Source organism: Onychomys torridus, chromosome 12 (genome assembly GCF_903995425.1).
Source record: "Onychomys torridus chromosome 12, mOncTor1.1, whole genome shotgun sequence".
Taxonomy (NCBI): Eukaryota; Metazoa; Chordata; class Mammalia; order Rodentia; family Cricetidae; genus Onychomys; species Onychomys torridus.
In genome coordinates this window covers 811,608-827,973 of record NC_050454.1, presented here as the reverse complement: position 1 = coordinate 827,973, position 16,366 = coordinate 811,608, and the positions used below count along the sequence as shown (strand labels likewise).

Here is a 16,366-nt window from a genome sequence, read left to right as displayed (position 1 = left end):
GCTAACTTTAAATATCAATTAAAAATTAATAATCAAATAATAAATAATTAATTAAAAATTAAATAGTAATTAAAAATTAAAGCATTTTCAAAAATGTAAAAAATGAAATTAAAAATTTTGCTCCTAATAAGCCCCACTTCAAAATTGCTAAACATCATAAAATGGAAAAAAAGATAAAACATTGCATTTTTAATATCTATGATATATTGTTAAAGCAGTGCTCAAAACAGCTAAGAACTTAATTATACAACTTAGATGGCATATAGCCTGCTGCACATCTAGATAAATGGTATAGTCTACTATGCCTGGGATAAGAATGTATACTGCACTGAGCACTGTTAGGTAATTGTAATTCAAAATCATGCATAGAAAGGATACAGGCTAACCACGGAAACAGGGTATAAACGATTTAAGAAAGCATATTGTAAAGGCACTTAACAAGTAAGGTGCTGACTGACGTCTGCTCTGGGTGAATGAGTGAGTGAGTGGGAGGTGAATGTGGCTGCCTAGACTGCTTGTGCGGTACTGGAGACCTTATACACGCTGTACAAGTGGCCACACTAAATCATTTTTAAATATTTCCCATCTATGGTAATAATTAACGTTCACATACTACAAAATTCTTATTTTGAAGACTTTGAATTAAAAAGTTTGGTGCTGGGTGTTGGTGGCACAAGCCTTTAATCCCAGCACTTGGGAGGCAGAGGTGGATCTTTCTAGGCCAGCCTGGTCTACAGAGTGAGTTCCAGGAAAGGTACAAAGCTACACAGAGAAACTCTGTCTCAAAAAACTAAAAAAAAAAAAAAGTTTGGATTCTGTAATAATACTTAGCTTAAAAATACAAACACATAGTGTTATATAAAATACTTTCTTAATATACTAATTCTATAAGCATTTATTTCTGTTTTAAAATTTTAGTTTTAAACTTTTTTTTTGGTTAAAAACTCGCATGTACACATGAGCCTTGGCTTTAAAAAGGTTGTGGAAGATTTAGGAGGTGGCATCTTGGTGAGAAAAGTACATCACTGAGGGTGGCTTTGAGGTTTTGTGTGCTGACCCCCTTCCTAGTAATGTCCTGTGGCAGACCAGTCCCATGCTCCTGCTACCGTGTCTTGATTTTCAGGATGGATTCCATTCCTTCTGGAACTGTAAGACAAAATAAGTGTTTTTTTGTCAAGGTATTTATCATGGCAACAGAAAAGGAAATAACACAGAAAATTTTACCAGAAGTGGGGACATTGTGGTGATAAACCTGACTTTGGAACTGATTTGTGGGAAGTATGTGGAATAGTTTGGAATTCTGGGCTTAAAAAACCTTTGAAAGATGTGAACAGAGTTTATTGGACCATATTGGTGGGAGCCAGAAATTTCCAGCATAGACTTGAAGGCAAAAAAAAAAAAAAGGAAAAAAAAAAGGAAAAAAAAATCAGATAGTGGTGACCTGACTCATGAGGTTTCAGAGAGCAAGAACGCTAACAGGAACTGGACTAGGGTCTATTCTAATTATAATCTTGCAATGAATCAGGCTGTATTGTACCTATGCCCTGAGAATTTGCATGAAGCTAAATTCTATAGTAATGTACTAATTTCTTTGGTGGGTGAAATCTCAGGACATGGTAACACTGAGTCTGTGGATGGTCACTGCCTGTCACTCTTATGTAGCCACAGTGAAAAAGAGCAACCAGTGAGACAGAAAGGAGCAAACAAGAAAAAGAGTTCACAGAGCCGGGCAGTGGTGGCCCACCCAGGAGGCAGAGCAGGCGGATGTCTGTGAGTTCAAGGCCAGCCTGGTCTACAGAGCGAGCTCCAGGACAGCCAGGGCTACACAGAGAAACCCTGTCTCTAAAAATCAAATCAAATCAAACAAACAAAAAGTTTGTAGAGGAAAAGAGCAATAGACAGTTTAAGAGTGAAGCCAAGGCGCGTGCTGAAGGGGGTGGGGAGTGCTGCAATCATTAGAGAGATTATCTACATTAAAAAGAAGCTTCTCTGCTGCACTGGGAGAACAGGAAAGGTGCCCTGAAGGCAAGACCTCATCCACAAAAGCTCCCACCTGGAATTGCTCCCAGGAAGCAATTACTAACTTTAGCATGCAGAAGCTCCTGAAGCCATTAATCAAGGGGGCTGGCTTCATCCCAAGCTGTCAGCAGAACTTGGCATTGTCAACAACTTGGTTCTGGTTTTGGAAATAAGAAAGTTGTAAGATTGAGAGGGGTCCTGGATTCTTACTTTACGGTTTCAGAGGTTTGCTGAGGTCGTACAGTGTGTGGTGGGATCTGAGTCCCTGCACAGAGGCCCCGAGAGCCCATTGTGTGAAGCTGGGAAGGTGAATCCTGGTTGCTGTGGAGACCTCATGATGTTGGAGATGCCAGCACTGTGAAATATTTTCCAAGAAGAGCTGTGTACAAGGAGTGGAGTCATTTCAAGAGAGAGATGTATTTTGTAGGCCGCACAACCAGAATGCTGGAGTCAGCTCACCCTTTGACTGAAGCCCCAGGTGTCACACATGGAGCTTCAGGATTTGATGTTGGCCTCATGGGTCTTGGTCTTATTGTGGTCCAGTCTTTTCCTACTCTGCTTCCACGTCTTCATCTGGGAATGGGAATGTATACTCTGGGATATTATGCATTAGAAGTATGTAATTTGTTTTGGAGTTTACAGAGTCATAGTTAATAGATTGTCTTTAGTATCAGAAGACCCATTAGACTCTGGACTTTTGAACAGTATTGGGACTGTTAAAAACTATGGAGACTTTGGAAGTTGTACTTAATGCATTTTGTATTATGAGCTGGACATGAGCCTAGGGGGACCATGGGAGGAATATCGTTTGAATGTGAAATGTCCATCACAGACTCACATGTTCGAACACTTGATACCCAGAGAGTAGTGCTCTTTGAGAAGATTATGGACCCTCAGGGGGTGAGGTTTTGCTGGAAAAGTATGTCACCAATGGCAGGTGTTGAGGTTTTATAGCCAGGCCCTACTTCCTGTTCTCTGTCTGTATCTAGACTCCTAATGAAATGTGATGGCCTGGCCTCCTGCCACCTTGCCATCACTGCCATGGTGGGTTGTACCCCTTTCTAGAACTGCAACTCAGAACAAATCCTTCCCACCTTACATTGCTGTTGTGAGTGTATTTTATCAAAGCAACAGAAAAGGAATGAATACAAGCCTATATAAAAGTACACAGTATAGCCAATGCATAAATTAGTAATGTAGTTATTTATTGTTATCAAATGAGTACTGTGCTATGTACCATGTATAATTATTTGTGCTACAGTTTTGTATGACTAGTGAGGTGGCAGACTTGTTTATACTAGTGTCACTACAAACATATGGATAGCGCATTGCAGTGTTACATATATATCTAATAGCTACAATGTCATTAGGTAGTAGGGACATCTTCATTTTCAATATAACCTTATAAGACTGCCCCATTGCATATTGGTCCATTATTACTGAAATGCTATTATGAGCCGCATGATAATGTTATACTATAAGTTCTGTAATAAATCAAAAGAAAAATCTTTAAACAAATATATCAATGTATTCTCATATACTTTGGAAAGGAAAAAGGGATGGCTCAGAAAAAGCAGTGAGGGAAATTCATTTTCATTGTACACTCTTTTGAAATTTGTGCCATAAGAATTCTTTACTTTTTGAGATGAATATAGCTGAAGAAGAAAGAATTGGTTGATTTACAGAAGCTGAAAAGAGAGAAGAAAAAGTGGGGAGAAAAATCATTGACTGTTCAAGAGCTGGGAAGAGATCACTGAAGGTGTGACATGGTAGTGGACTGTTAGGACCATTACAAAGAGCAAAATGGGGTGGGGTGGTAAGAAGCTCCGCAGGTAAAAGTGTTTTCCATGCAAGCCTCCTGAGCTCCTTAGGTCCAATCAACACCTCACGCTCTGGTGGAAGAGAAAGACAAGATTGCTGAGTTAGTGGCTGTGGTTGCTTGCACAAGGCCAAGCCAGTCAGAATCCCGGATGGATGGGCAGTGACTCACCAAGTGCCTAGCTGAGGCGCCTTGCAGTTGAAGACTCTTGGGGTAGAAGAGTCTGCTTTCTTAAGGTGTGAGACGTCCCACAGATAAGCACTGAGCGGAGCTCTGGGATCCAATCAAAGAGAGGGAGGAGGGATTATATGAGCAGAGGGGTCAAGAGCATGATGGGGAAACCCATAGACAGCTGACCCAAGCTAGTTGGAGATCACTCCACTGACAGCTGGGGAACCTGTATGGGATTGAACTAGGCCCTCTGAATGTGGATGACAGTTGTGTGACTTGGGCAGTTTGTAGGGCCACTGGCAGTGGGACCAGGGTTTATCCCTACTGTATGAGCTGGCTTTTTGGGGCCCATTCCCTATGGATACAGGGGAGAGGGACTTGGTCCTGCCTCAACTTGATATACCAGACTCTCTGAGGAGTGGATGGGGGGTGAGTGGGAAGAAGGGAGGGAGGGGGAACTCTGGTTGGTATGTAAAATGAAACTTAAAAAAAAAAGATGTAAGATCTGAGATGTTCCTCTTTGATCTGCCATCATGGGCTCAGTCCTCATAAGCCTGGAATTCAGTGTTTTCTTTTATAAGCTGCCATGGTCGTGGTGTTTTTGTCACAGGGACAAAACATTACCTAAGACAATGAGCTATGAAAAGGACATGTGAAGTTGTGAGGAAGGGGGATGTGGCAGGGGAGTGTGTGAGAAGTCTGAGGGGGAATGGGGATACGGTCATGACAGTGTATATGTGAATGAGATTCTCAAAGAATGAACAAGGAAATTCTGGAAAAGATTGCTGTGAATGAACGTGTGAAACGGGACTGGAGAACTGAAGTACTCTTGAGATAGGACAGAGGTGCATCCTTGCCAGCTGAAGCAAACCGAAGTCAAGGTGGTAATCACTGCCAAGTGTTGAGAATGAGTCGCTTCTTATCTGATGCTGGTAGTTGCTCTATCTGACCTTGATTATTTCGACCATCCAGTCGATTTGACTGATTGGTTAATTGACTCCCTGGACACAGAGAGAGGCTGTTCCTGTTTGACAGCTGGAAAACATCAGTATTAGAGAGAAGAAAACAAAGCAGGAAAGGAGGGAGAGTGAGGAGGAATGACGCTGGTATTCCAGGGCAGGGAGAACAATGGCAAACTTCGGAAGAGCAAGATGGAGTGGGCTATTGGTTGCTGTACGGTTGTTTCTTCTTGGTTACCATTATAGGACGTCATAGATGGAGAGGAGCCCAAGATCACAGATCCACTTCCTCAACACTTGGGTGGGAGACCTGAAACTTCAGCTTTCAGAGGTAGGGGTAGAATTAGCTTTTGAGGGTGGGCATTGCCTACTAAATCTTACCATAAATCAAACCAGCTTTCCATGGAAACCTCCCACAGCTGTGAAAGTACAGATGTGAGGAAGGAGAGCAGAGCTCTGCCTGTATTGTTTACTTTCTATTTCTTTTATTTACTATTCTTGTACACAGCTTCTCCTTTCTCTCTGTTGTTTTTTTGTTTCTTCTCCCCCACCTTCAAGATTCTCATACACATGAAGACTGGCCTTATTCAGGAATATATAGCCACTGGACATTAAAAGTGGTGCTAGACCAGGGGTTCTCAACCTGTGGGTCGCGCCCCCCTCTGGAGTCAAAGGATTCTTTTAACAGGGGTTGCATATCAGATATCCTGCATATCGTATATTTATATTATGACCCACAATAATAAGAGGCTTTGTGATTAACAGCCATAGCAATAGAAAAATTAGAAAATGAACTGAAAATAGAAAAGAGTTTCCTTAGGAGGAATATGTATGAAAACATCATAGTTAATATTCTGAATGGTGGAATATTTTCCCCTTAAGATGAAAGGAAGAGAAAGATGATGACCAACCACCTGTACGGAGCATTAGGGGAGAGTATGAAATAAAAGGCATCAACATTGGATAGGAAAAAGTTAAGGTATCTGTCTTTACTGATGACTTGATCTGGGTATTTTCTAGGAACAGTACAGAAAGTCCTAAAGAGTTCCAATGAACTTTCAAAAATGAGGTTACCAGAACAAGATCTATGTTGTTTAACTATTTCAACTGGTTTTTTTTTTTTTTTTTTTTAGCTGAGGATCGAACTCAGGGCCTTGCGCTTGCTAGGCAAGTGCTCTACCACTGAGCTAAATACCCAACCCCCTATTTCAACTTTTTATGAACATTAACAATGAACAACAGTGAAACAATTTTATTTACAGTGTGGTAGTTTGAACATAATTGGCTCCCATAAACTGACAAGGAGTGGCACTACTAAGAGGTGTGACTTTGTTGGAGTAGGTATGAACTTGTTGGAGGAAATGTGTCACTGTGGGGTTGGCCCTGAGGTCTCCTGTGCTCAAGTTTCACCCAGTGAGACAGACAGTCCACTTGCTTGTGGGTCAAGATGGAGAACTCTCAGCTCCTTCTCCAGCACCATGTCTGCCCTCATGCTGCCATGTCCCACCATGATGATAATGGACTAAACCTCTGAAACTGTCAGCCACCCAAATTAATTTTTTTCCTTTATAAAAGTTGCTGTGAGGGTTGGGGATTTAGCTCAGGGGTAGAGAGCTTGCCTAGCAAGCTCAAGGCCCTGGGTTCGATCCTCAGCCCCACCCCTCCAAAAAAAAGTTGCTGTGGTCATGGTGTCTGCAATGTCACCTTTCTATTTGTTTTTGTTTTTGTTGTTTTGGCAGTTAGTTTGGTTTTTGTTCCAAATACTAATTCATACTTTGGTTGCTGGTTAAACATTTGCTGAACCCTGCCTTAGAAGGAGATAGGCCATATGTATGAATAAAGCTTGCTTAATTTGCATCAATGGCCTTTGTCCCACATCTATGGGATTCACATCTAAACTTTTCCTGGGGAGATGCAATAGGATGCCTACTTACTATAACAGACTAAAGTATGGTTTCATCAAAGTCTTTCCTATAGAGCATGGATGAGGAATTACTTACAGGAGGGTGGTAACCCTTAAACAGCTACATCCCTGCAAAGTCCCATACTATCATAGACAGTTAACACACAGAAGCTGCATCACAGAGCTACAATTAACCTTAGTTAATTTAATTAACCTTAGTTAGCACAAAAACAGAACAGAACAAAACAAAACAAAACAAAAACCAACAAAAAACAGCTCTCACCTCAAAGGGAAAAAGAGATATTATTTATTCTGGGGCCAACTTGAGTGACTATGTCTGGGAGCATAGATCAGGTCTCTGCAAATCCAATGTGAAAGCAGATCCATGGAGTTTTCACAATATCAGAACAACAAAAGTTATAACCAAGGAGTTTTAAAAATACATTGGTGAAAACATTAAGTGGGAAGTCACAGCAGGTAGAGGAATCTTAGCCATCCCTTCCATTAGTGGAGAATGGGGTTCTTTAAGTTAATACACCCCAGTGGTTTTGTCATGGTAGGCACAGCTTTCTCTGCTGTTTACATGATGTTAGGTCTGACAGAAAGGGGGCAAGGGATGGCTATTTTTAGATTGAAGATCACACAAGATGAATTGTAAATAGATTCTAACTAGAGCTTCCCAACCTCTCCACCATTGAGGTTTTAATCTGTCCATCAGCCTTTGCATGCACAGCTTCTCTCCAGAAAATTTCATTTATACATTTTTCTTCTTATCTAGTTTATTTTCTACCAAGGTTACTTACAGGTGGAGGAGATAGTAATAGGTAGTATTCTAGGTGTTCTCTTTGTAGTCCAATTCCTCTATTTTATCTCCAAATCCTGAAGAAAGTTCATGATAAAAACCAGTTTAAACCATTTCTGTCTACCAAACCAGGTGCACAGAGGGCACCAGAAGGGAAGCTTCAGTCTGAAGAGGTTAATTATACCTGAAAGGACAAAAAGAATCAATAATTTCAGCACAGTTATTCAAAAGAGGGAAAACATGTATAACAAATAACAAGAATTAATAAGCAGTGTTTAATAATAACCATTAACATTAATGGTCTCAATTCCCCCAATAAAAAAGACAAAGAGTACCATATTAGAAAACAGGGATTAGAAAACAGGGTCCATCTTTTTGCTGCATCCAAGAAATATCTCACCACCAAGGAAAGACATCATGAGGGTAAAATGAGGGAAAAGGGTATTCTAAACAAAGGGACCTAAGAAGCAAGCGAGTGTAGTTATTTTAATATCTGACAAAATAGACTTCAAACCACAATTAATCTTATTAATTTTAAGATTAAATTTGGTTAATAGGGAAGAATATTGCATACTCATAAAGAAAAAATGTCCATAAATGGATAATTCTAAACCTTCATGTAACAAACACAAGGGCCCTGAATTTCAAAAAAGAAACACTACAGCTAAAATCACATACTGATTCTCATGCAGTGTTAGTTGGTAACTTCAGTACCCCACTCTCACCAGTAGACAGATCATCCAAACAAAAACTAAACAGAGAAACAGCTACAGAACATTACACCCAAACACTAAAGAAAACACATTATTCTCAAGCGGCCCACTGAACTCTCCTGTGGTGCCTTGAAAGAAAATGGACCCTATAGGAAGTAGCACTATTAGGAGGTACTGGAGTAGATATGGCCTTGTTGTAGAAAGTGAGTCACTGTGGGGGTGGGCTTTGAGGTCTCCTGTGCTCAAGCTCTGCCCAGTGACACAGTTCACTTCCTGTTGCCTGCAGATCAAGATGTAGAACTCTCAGCTCCTTCTCCAGCACCATGTCTGCCTGCATGCCGGCATGTCCCACCATGATGATTAATGGACTAAACCTCTGAAACTGTAAGCCAGCCCCAATTAAATGTTTTCCTTTAGAAGACTTAGATGGTCATGGTGTCTCTTCACAGCAATAGAAATCCTAAGTAAGACATCTCCCAAACTGACCACATATTGAGACACAAAGCAAGTCTTTGAAATAATACCCTCCATCCTGTCTGACCACCATGTCTTAAGGTGGGCGTCAAGAATAGTAATGATAAAAAGTACACAAACTCCATGAAGCAAAGCAACTCACCACTGAATGAAAACTGGGTCAAGACAGTTATCAAAAAGGAAATTACAACCTTTTTAGAATTTAATGAAGATGAAATACAACTTGCCAAAACCTATGGGAAACATTAAGTGCCTACATAAAAAACTAGGGACATCTCATATTAATTGATTAATGATATACTTCAGAGCTCTAGAAAGACAAGCGATAAGACCCAAAAAGAATAGGCAGAAAAAAATGATCAAATTCAGGGCTGAAGTCAGCTAAATAGAAACAACAACTGAAAAGGCAAAATACAGCCTCAAAGAAGTGAAGAATTGGTTCTTTGAGAAAATCAACAAGATTCACAAACTTGAAGGCAAATTAACCTAGACCTGCATATCAGACAACAGAGTGAGAAGAGTCTAAGTACCAACCTTGTCATGAAACACAGCTCTACGGTTGAGGCCTTATATAAAATAAACAGGCTTCATAATGAAAAAGAAAAGAAAGATATAAGTTCTACATTTAGTATTTTTTGTTATTTTATAAACTTCATTTTAAAACTTGTAAATAAATAAAAACATCACAAAAGATGCATTATTTTTAACATGAACAGATGTAGTCTAGCTGCTGCCTTGCCCCGTCACAGTTTCATAATATCTGTGTGATACAGAGACAGGATGGGTTATAGTTTTACTGAGTTTTCCTCCTGCCTGTTTGAGCTAAATCCCCATCAGCTTATCTTGAAAAAGCAAACATTTACAAAGCTATCCTAAGAAATAGTTGCCAAGTTGTCCAGTTAAGTTATAAAACACCATTGTTACTGAAGAAAAATGACCTAACAGCTACACATATCTGGGTCTATAAATATGCTTAAGGTGAAATACAAACTTTCCTTTGGAGATCACAGAGCCTAGAGACCACTGTAGATGCTCACAGAGACAGAGCCTTTGGACATTCATATACTTTTCACTATTGGCTGTGTAATGTTGTATTCTTCTTTAAATTATAGAGCATAACACTATTAAGCAGTGACATTAATCATGTAAGAACAGAACAAAATGTGTTAGGAAAGGGCAGCCTCTCCCTGTGCCTTTGTATACAGCTTAGCTCTGCCATATGACGTCATTTTTTTCTTGTGTTTCTAAGGGGGCTCTTGCATATCATAGCAGGAAAGAGCATCCTTCACTTGGGAATTGTGATGTTGTGCTGCAGCTGTTCCTTGGAAGCAGTTGAGTTTGTGAACCTTAATCACTTGCTATGTCGGCCTGGTGTTCCTTAGATGGTAAAGTCCCTGGCAGCAATGCTAAGTGTTGGGCTTATGCTTTGGCAGCCTGGAGAGCTTGGAAAATGAGGTGAGTGAAACTGACCTGGCAGAAATAATCTCCCAAAGATTATCTTTTCAAAAAATTTATCCCTGTTCTAAAATGAAATAATTTTAATTGTCATTTCATCAATGGCCTGATATTTCACGATGTGGTGCTTTTAGGGAAACATTCTTATTATCAGCAGCTCCAGTGTTTTCCTTTGTTCCTAATGTCTTTATCCCTCAGCTCCCCTTCTGTTGTTTCTGAATCAGGAGTTCCGGTAGTCTGTTGAAGCAGTAACCCTGTCTGCACCCACTAATCCTCAGGATCAACTCTCAGCAAGGAAAAGACCTTGTGTCATCTTCAGAGAGATTAGGCAGAGGAGTTTTAACCATAGTGTGAATGCAGTGCCCAGAGCAGCATGGAGAGGAGGGGAAGTGGTCTTGTGTCCTGGAACTCCACTGCTGTGCAGTGCAGGCAGTGTGAGGAGCCAGACCCCAGATACTCACATTACACCATGGTGCGGATAACAGAGGCAGAGATGAGGGCCTATCATCGTTTCTTAGGCAGCTGCATCAGCCTGGAATACAGGGCAAAAGAAGGTAATAGTGACTTTTCATTTTCTGTTATTTATCCTCTTTGCCAGTAGAGTAGGGCTTACCTAAGAAGTTTTACATTAAAAGAGTTATTTTATAATCTTTTGTAATTATAATATTTCTTGTTAAGGAGTTTAGAAAGGAGTTTTAAAGGAGTACCAATTAGCTATTATAATGCTGTAAATAGTCATTTATTGAGATAGGGTCACAATGAAAAGAGATTATTAGAACCGGGTTGTAAGGTTCAGGAGGGCTTACTTTCAAAGCCCAGACAAGTGTGTGTATCTATAAGTGTTTTATATCTATATGTATTATAAATATCACCTACCAATGTGATAAATAATTGGTTCACCATAGGTAAAGGGATAGTTATTTTAAAGTTTTTGTTCAGTTATATTTTCTATTTAAAAAGGAACTGAATTGTATTGCTTTTATATAATGAAATTAAGAATCCAGATGATTGACTTCATGGGTCGAAGGAAAGCATTGAGTCTGGAAGGAGTCTTGTTAGACACACAACCTGGAAACAGACTGACTAGGTGAGAGAGAAAGGTAGCATGTTCCCTGAGTGGGCTTGGAGAAGGAAGGTCTCCTCTCAGTATGTCTGCCATGGACTTGGAAGCCAGCAATGCAAATACTCTTACCAGAAGCACTAACTTGTTTCTTAGGCTGCTTCTACCATGGAGGGCCTCCTTGTTGGGCCTCTACTGTTCTCAAGGAGATCCTTACTTACAGACATCTGCTGCTGTAATTGAGGGTCTCATTACAAATCTCTGCTGGTCCCAAGGAGGGACTCCATTATGGGCCTCTGCTGCTGCTGTGGGGGCTCACCTATGATCATCTGCTGTTCCCATGGAGGGCCTCAATTATGGTCTCCTGCTGTTCACAAGAAGAGCCTTATTTATAGGCCCATGCTGTTTCTGTGGAGGCCTCATTATGGGACTCTGCTGTTCCTATGGATGCCTCAGGAATGTGCCTGTGTGTGTCTATGGAGGACTCACTTATGGTAATTTGCTGTTGCAATGTGGGCCTCACTGATGGGCCTCTCTTGTTCCTATGGAGGCCTCAGTTATTGGACTGTGATGTTCCTAAGGAGGCCACATGTATTGGCTTCTGCTGTTCCTTATGACATCTCACATAGGGGCCTGTGCTATTCCCAAGGAAGGCCACACTTATGGGCCTCTTATACTTCTATGGAGGACCTCACTGATGGACCTGTGCTGCTCCTAAGGATGACCTCCCTTATGGGCTTCTGCTCTTCCCATATAGAGCCTCACTGTGTTAACCCCATTGGTTGAGTATAAGGCCATCATCACAGTTTTCAAGGCAGACTTGAAGCAAGCTTTAATTTTATACTGCCCAGGAGGATACACTCTGCCCATGCCCATACCCAGTTCTTAGGAAATGCCCCTAGATCACATTTTACAGGGGCTTAAAAAGGCCAAACCCATAGTTTACTACATTTCTCATCAGGTCCAATCAGGTGGAGGCATATATCCTGCCCTAATTTTTGCCTGCACACTTCCTGCCTATATCCAATCAAGGGCATCCTGATACATTTCCTACCCACCTACCTCCCACTCACATGTGATCAAGCACATTGATTGTGGATGGTCAAACAACGTCTTTAGAGGAGTGGGTACATGTGGCTTACTATTTCTCATAAATAATAGCTTCTAGCATTTCAGGAACTATCTGCTCTTGGGCAAGGTGACTGTAGATCAGGGGCATTTTGGTTTCATGGATCTCTTAGGCATAGTAATTTAAACTTAAAATTTAACTCAAGCTCTCCCATCCACCACTCCTCACCCCCCAAGTTATATACTGAATCAAATCATAGACCCTGTGATAGGTATCTGTATATGTTAGGATCTAATAACCATAAGCTTAATGGTACCCAGACAGGAATTATCACATAGGTAAAGCATCAGTGATGCAATAGCCAAAAGCAATTAGCAGAAACAGAAGATCCAAAGGCCCTGTGATGGCTGACATCAGAGTTACTATCTAGAAGGAACCTGGAAATTAGAATGGGGACCAATTATTTATTTCATTTCAGGTTCCCTTTTTTTGCAGTGCTTTTGGTAAACACACCCAGATTATCTCTAATAATTCCTGAGTGGTTTACATAGAAACAACAATTTTCTCTTGAAGCAGGTTGAGTGCCCTATAATATTGTAGAAGTGTTTCAGCTAATAAATTTACCTGTTGCAAGATCTGGGTCTATTTGGTTTTAATAGGTGCCTTTCCCATCATGCCAATAGGCACTGTAGGTAGCTATTTTGTCTCCTATGCCAGGGAGTATTCTTTTGATCTAACATTCCTGCCTATTTGGGGACAAGGGATGATGTAGTCTCTTCTGTAACTCCTTCCTGCTGAAACTAGGACGTTGTTGTCAGGATCCAGGAAGGCTGGAATGCTAGTCAAATGCAAGGAAGGAATTCAGGCAATGGAGCATTCATCAGAAGCATCTGGTTCACTGATCCAGCTCAAGAGACAGGGAGCAATCACATTGGTTGGATTGATCCACATCAGCCTTCAGCATGTCTAGGGCTCACAGTTGTTTGGAGCAGGTTGTAGTCAGCAGCTGATGCTTGGATGGTATCTGTCAGCCAAGTGGAAATCTGCTGAGACAGATATAGACTAAGGACAGAAGTTAAAATTCAGGAATATAAAAAATATTTTTGTCTTAGGGTTTCTATTGCTGTGAACCATAACCGTGGCAACTCGTATAAAGGAAAAACATTTAATGGAGGCAGCTTACATTTTTAGAGGTTTAGTCCATTATCATCATGGTGCAACACTGTGGCAAGCAGGCACACTCAGTGCTAGAGAAGGTGCTGAAATTGGAGAAGGAGCTATGTCTTGATCTCACAAGCAACAGGAAGTGAACTGAGAAACTAGACATTGCTTGAACATATATGAAACCTTAGAGCCCACCTCCACAGTGACACAATTTCTCCAACAAGGACACTCTTTCTAATAATGCCACTCCCTTGGGGGGCATTTATTTTCAAACCAGCACAGTCTTACATTGGGAACTTTCAGGACCATAATCCTAGTAATTAAGGGAAGGGAGGAGTACCAAGACCAGAGAGAGATATAGAGATAGAGATAGAGAGATAGAGATAGATAGATAGATAGGTAGATAGATAGATAGATAGATAGATAGATAGATAGATAGATAGAGATACCATCCCTAGGAAGAGACAAGTCATGAAATGTGGCTATACTTATCTGAATTCCTTTTGATCTGTAAGAAGTGGATCCAAGTCTTGTGACTCCCTCAATTCTCTGAAGGTTATTTCAAGTTTTTTCTTCTTTTTTAATCTACAAAAAGTACTAAAGGTTTTAGATATATTAGCATTACCAATCTGAAATCCATATTGTAGAAAAGTCAGTAAGAGGTGTCTACAAAACAACTGAAGTATAACTCACACCTTTGAGCCCCAGAAAAGCTATAGGTTGGCTTAAAAATTATCAACAATTTTCCTGTTTAGAGAGCCAAATATAGCTTGATGAGAAACATCTTAAGTCTGTACTTAGAAGACAATTAAAAGAAATTTAAAATCTTGATCTTGTGCCTAAACACTAAGTAGATCCTGGTAAGCTTATGAGAATGCCGTTGATGAATGTTAAAACTCTGTACTTTTGAAATCCTAGTATAACAATAGGATAGAAGAGGGAAACAAATCTGAAGTATTTCCCATTTTTCTCATCCATTAAATCACTTTCTTACACTTTTACAACTTGCATTTACAAATCTTAAATCATTCTCTTAGGCCATCAGAACTTACTTAAGCTTTCACAACCTCAAACCTTTCTCTTAGAACACTTAGATCCTCAGAACTTACATAGACTCTCATATCCTCAGACCTTTATATACCTTAGAACATTTTCTTAGACCCTCAAGACTTGCATAGACTTTTAACCCTTTTTCTTTCCATCTAATCATTTACCAGAGACACAGTCATTGCAAATCACATTCCTTTAGTGGAAAGTTATATCTGAAATGTGTATGAAGCCTGTTAGCAAGGCAAACCTGTCTAGCCTTTCTCAATAGGAGACCTAGTAGTTCTAGAAAAAGCAAAGCTTGATTTTTATATATGAAATCAGCTAACAAGGTGGCTGTGCCTTGGAGAAGAACCTGGTTGCCTGCTACTGCTAAGCTGACAAAGACATAGCCTAGCTGTCAATACCATCAGAGATCAAGGAGGATAAATTACAGTAGAAAGTATAATCCAAATGCCCTGTGTATCAATTAAAATGACAGAGACTAGTCCATTACCTAGATGGTCATATCCGGCTCCTGTGGTCTCAGCATCGGGGGCAGAGGTACAGATAGCATCCATCTTTAGCCACCAGACCCAATAGATGAGAGGCTTTCCTGTGGAGGAGAACCATGGTGGGACTGACCTTACTTTGTCTAGGCAAAGTGGGGCAATGAGCTCTCAGTGTCCTGCTTGTCCACACTTTGGGCTGGGTTCTGGTGGCTGATACAGCCTTTGGGCAGTCTTTCCCAGTGGTTAGCATTACAATGAACCAGGTAGAGTTTTCATGGTGCCCTGTCATCTTCTTTGGAGATCTTGGGTCACGGGTAGGAGCTGTGGGTCTCTGTCATGCTAAGCTTATTCCATTAAATGTTTAAATACCAAATTCATCAAATCTCTGGCAAGTTTGAGGACCATTATCTATTAAGTATATCTGAGGTAAACAAACCTAGGTTTAACCTTATAAAACACATATAGGAGTGTGGTGGGTATTGTGATCCCTGAAATAGTGTGTGTTCCCCGAAATAAACTTATCTGGGGTCAGAGAGCAGACAGCCACTAGAACAAAGCCAAATATGGTGGCTAGAAAATGGGAAGAGTAAGCTATAGCAGAAGTTGGGCGGTGGTGGTGGTGGTGCACACCTTTAATCCCAGCACTTGGGAGGCAGAGCTAGCTGGATCTCTGAGTTCAAGGCCACTTTAGAAACAGCTAAGCATGGTGACCCACGCCTTTAATCCCAGAAACCCAACCTTTAATCCCAGGGAGTGGGGGCAGAAAGAGAAAGGTATATAAGGTGTGAGGACCAGGAACTAAGTTAGTTAAGCATTTGGTTAAGCATTTTGGCTGGATAAGCATTTAGGTTTTGGAGCAGCACAGTTCAGCTGAGAACCATTGGGACGAGGACTCAGAAACTTGCAGCCTGAGGAAACAGGATCACCTGAGGAACTAGCAAGGTGAGATAGCTGTGGCTTGTCCTGCTTCTCTGATCTTCTAGCATTCACCCCAATAACTGGCCTCAGGTTTGATTTTATTAATAAGACCTGTAAGATTCATGCTACATAGGAGGCTAAATAAAGCTTTTTCTTTTTCTTTTTTTTTTAAATAAATAATTTTTTTCTTTATTATTATGTGTTTTAAATTTTATACATCAGCCTTGGGTTCCCCTGTCCTGCCCCCACCCCTGCCTTCCCCCCAGCCCCTCCCCTCCATTCCCATGTCCTCCAGGATCAAG

At 40.7% G+C, this 16,366-nt stretch overlaps 1 long non-coding RNA gene across 4 annotated transcripts; it reads right to left on the bottom strand.

Moving 5' to 3' along the window:
* Positions 1 to 821: 821 nt before the first annotated feature.
* On the bottom strand, positions 822 to 13,773 carry LOC118594047. 4 transcript variants are annotated; one of them, XR_004946322.1, is made up of 4 exons: positions 13,628 to 13,773; positions 10,777 to 13,487; positions 7,675 to 7,857; positions 822 to 1,146 (listed from the first exon to the last, which is right to left on the bottom strand). It is a non-coding gene; the product is annotated as an uncharacterized LOC118594047 (long non-coding RNA). The 4 variants fall into 4 exon arrangements; XR_004946321.1 differs by lacking the exon at positions 13,628 to 13,773 and having other exon boundaries at positions 10,777 to 10,847; positions 13,069 to 13,551; XR_004946320.1 differs by lacking the exon at positions 13,628 to 13,773 and having other exon boundaries at positions 10,777 to 13,551.
* Positions 13,774 to 16,366: the final 2,593 nt, after the last annotated feature.